General features: G+C 40.2%; 1 pseudogene; it reads left to right on the forward strand.

The window, feature by feature from the left end:
- Window positions 1-1,604: 1,604 nt before the first annotated feature.
- Window positions 1,605-1,833, forward strand: LOC129502727 (TP53-regulated inhibitor of apoptosis 1-like; annotated as a pseudogene).
- Window positions 1,834-3,884: the final 2,051 nt, after the last annotated feature.

Genomic DNA, 3,884 nt, shown 5'->3' on the forward strand with positions numbered 1-3,884 from the left:
CCCCTGGCAACCACTGGTATGCTTTTTTGCCTCAATGGATTTACATATGTTGGGTATGTCACATGTATGGAATCATGCAATCTGTGGCCTTTTGTGTATGACTTCTTTCAGTTGGCAAAATATGTTCAGGCTCCATCCCTGGTGTAGCCTTGATCAGTGCTGACCAGCCTGTTCTTCCCCCAACCCTCTCCTAGCTTTCTGTTTCTATTCCTCTGTTCCTGCCGGGTTTTTGGCATCTGACATGCCCAGCCCTCAGTCATCCCAGATATGTGGGTCGTGCCCTTCTTCCCAGTCTTTCCCATTTCCTTTTTTCCCAGTGGTGAGGTAGTTATTGGTTTGCATTTTGTTTTCTGTTTGTTTGTTTGGTTGGTTAGTTGGTTTGGTTTGGTTTGCTTTGCTTTTGGTTTGGTTTTGAGAGAGAGAGAAGGAGAGGAGCAGAGGGAGAGGGGGAGAGAGAATCTTAAGCAGACTCCATGCCCAGTGCTAAGTCCTGTTCTGGGATTGGTCTTACAACCCTGAGATCATGATTTGAGCCAAAACCAAAAGTCAAATGCTTAACTGAATAAGCCACGCAGTCACTTGCATATGTTTGCATTTCTTACAATGGATGATGAATTCGCACACTTTCCACTGGGCACATGAATTATTAGTTTCTAACTGGATACAAAAGTTCAAAGATTTCTTTCCATTTTCTACTCTCTTCTGGTGCCAAATAAATATATGAATATGGTAGAGATCCATTTACCTTCTTTCTCTTTTATTACCAGTTAGGGAGTACTTGTCTTCATGCCAAAGGCATTATGAGCATAAGAAGAAATAGAACTGAGTGTCTTGATGATTCATTCCCTCCCTTTAAAAAAAATTTATTTAAATTCAATTTAATTAACATATACTCTATTATTAGTTTCAGAGGTAGAATTCAGTGATTCATCAGTTGTATATAACCCCCAGTGCTCATTACATTACATGCCCTCCTTAATGCCCATCACCCCAACAATCTTCAGTTTGTCCCCTATAGTCAGTCTCTTATGGCTTGCCTCCCTCTCTGTTTTCATCTTATTTTATTTTTCCTTCCCTTCCCCTATGTTCATCTGTCCCTCCCTTTTGATAACTTAGCAAGGAATTACTTCAGTGAGAATAGGTTGATATTGAAGTCTGAGATCCAGAGGCTCCTCCTTTTCCTACTCAGGCCAATTCCTCTAGCAGGGAATTTACACTTGAACACTTCTATCCCCAAGGCCCCTTTAGCTGGGTCCATGCAGCCAAGCTAGGCCCAATCTAAAACCTACCTCTATTGGGATTGTGAAAATTTAGAGGATGATAGGCACTCTCCTTTTTCTGCTTGAAAGTTTTTCTTTAAAAAAAAAATATTTTTATAGCTATATCATGTGGTATGTGTAACCATACCCCTTTTGCATAACAAAGCCAATCCAAAAAATATGACGAGAGGCACAAATATAAATAAGACCAAACAAGTCTGGTAGACAAAACACCATGGGCAGAAACGATAAACGATGATGCTTGAATCATAAATCCTATAATATCCACAATCAAGGAGCATCCAGATTTTGCTTCAACGCTTCCTTTGAGAAAAGAATTAGGGCATGAATAGCGTAGGGGAGGCCTGCACTGACGTGAAGCGCAACCAACCAGTGCTTCAATAGCTGGTTTGCCAAGAAGCTCCTTAAGGGGGATGGCTCTGGAGACCCCTGCACTGACCTCTTCAAATGCTATCGGCAGTGTATTCAGAAAGCAATAAAGGAGAAGGAGATTCCCATTGAAGGACTGGAATTCATGGCCCATGGCAAAGAAAAGCCTGAAAGCTCTTCTTGAACTTGACAGTCACCTTGAAAATAGACTCCTCCAATCAGGAAATTGAGGACACTGGATTTCATCAATTAAGGCTGTGAAAATAGCCATCGATTTGATGAGGAGTTTAGGAGGGAATTTTCTTTTTTCCTTGATTTCCTCTCACTTGTAAAAGATGATGAACCATCACTCTTTGCTTTGAGACTACTTCTCACTTGTGCTGTGGCACCTTGCGGAAACCTCACCTGCTAAAACTGAATGATTTCTTGGGATTATGGTTCCAATACTTGGTCTAGGATCAGCTTTAAATATCCTTTGTGTGTAAATACTGATGATCTTGTCAGGATGATCAGGGTTGCCTGGCCTTTTGAGTTTGCTTCAAAGGGCATTAGGTAGATTGTACTAGGGTTATTATTATTCATGGAAGCAACTGGTTAGGATCTCTCTTCTCTCAGGGAGCTAAGGCTCTGAAAAGGGATTCCAGCACAATGGTTTTAATCGATGCTTGGGGTACGGTTTTATTTTTATATAACAATTTTTAAGATTGCTGGTGGACCGGGTTAGCCAAGAGGAAGACAGCCTTAAGAGTGCCTTGCCTTAAAAGGTGTCAGATTTCTGCGTAAGGTGTGAAAGCTTGAAGAATGTTGCAGTACACACCATTTCAGAGCTCATGGTATAGTTTAGGAATTAAGATCCTTGGAGTAACAATGGAATAAGATCCTAAATTGCAGAGATTTGCTGTTCCCAGCTTTCAGCCCAAGTCAATTAATTAGGTCTACCTATATTATCATTAAACTGCCAAAACGCTGCATCTGGTTAAATGGGACAAGAGTCTGTTTTATTTGCCTTGTGTACCCACCCTGCCCTGCAATGTCTGTAATCATGAAGACGGAATAAATTGTAACATTTAGTTTCAAAAAAAAATTTACTCTTTCTTGAGGCTGATACTGAAGATGATACAACCTATTCCCCATCATGTATCTGCGTGTCTGTGTTCTTCCCTTTAGAGCTTCAGAGAGTAAGCTTATCCTTCTTCCAGTTGACCATCCTTCAAATATCTAAAGATAGTTTTCATATCAACATCCACTCTCAACATTCTTAATAACTCCAGTTGTCTTACAGCTACAAAGCACCATGGAAACAGGAAGGAAAGACCTCTTTCCTGTGGGGACCTGAGCAATATTAATTGAATGAACAGCATTTGCCTTCAAGTTGAAAAACATTTCTATAAATAAAGGCAAAAGGAGGGTTATTCCAGGTGGAGTGAGCGGAGAAAGCAAAGTTTGTATTTGTAAAAGTGAAGATTAAACATGTCACCAGTTCAGCAGAGGGATTTGCAGAAGAACAGTGAGACAGTGTAGATTAAGAGCACAAACTCAAGTTTGTAGTACAGATCATTAGAAACCGTGAAACAGTTTTAAAGAGAAGAATGACATGATACAAGATATGCTTTGGGAACAGTATTTGGGTGTAGAATGGAACCTAGAGAGAGGAGAATAATTAAGAGGTTATTATGGAACTCTAAATGGGATGTAACAAATGCCTGAAATAGAAAAATGGTGGGAGGTGTGATAAGAATAGGTGAAATTGCAAGATATGGTGCAGAAATAGAATCACCATTCATAGCACTATCATATCTGTCTCTTTTCTTTATGTTCATATTAAGAAATCACTGTATAAGAGCTGTAGCTTATAGACGTCTACAAGCGCAGGGTGGTGAAGCAGGAAGCAGCTGTAGAGTCACACAGGCTGTATTTCTCATTTCAGAACTGTTGCTACGCACAAATTATTTTACTTGGGAGTCCCATTTGCCTAGTCTATAACACGAAGTAATAAAGTGTGGCGGTGCCTGGTACAATGACACTAGCTGTTCTCTCCTGTCCTTTTTTTTTTTTTTTTCCTGATTTCATTTCTCAAGAAATTTTGCCAAGCTGCGTTGGTGTGCTAGAAAATATATTGGTGATAAAAGCCACGGAACTTGAACACAGGGTACACGGAGCCCACTGTGTGAGATACACAAGTGTGGTAGACTGTATAGCTCACAATTACTGCTTCTATAAAAGGACCCTAGGACC

The sequence above is a fragment of the Nyctereutes procyonoides genome, unplaced genomic scaffold, assembly GCF_905146905.1.
Source record: "Nyctereutes procyonoides isolate TBG_1078 unplaced genomic scaffold, NYPRO_anot_genome, whole genome shotgun sequence".
Taxonomy (NCBI): domain Eukaryota; kingdom Metazoa; phylum Chordata; class Mammalia; order Carnivora; family Canidae; genus Nyctereutes; species Nyctereutes procyonoides.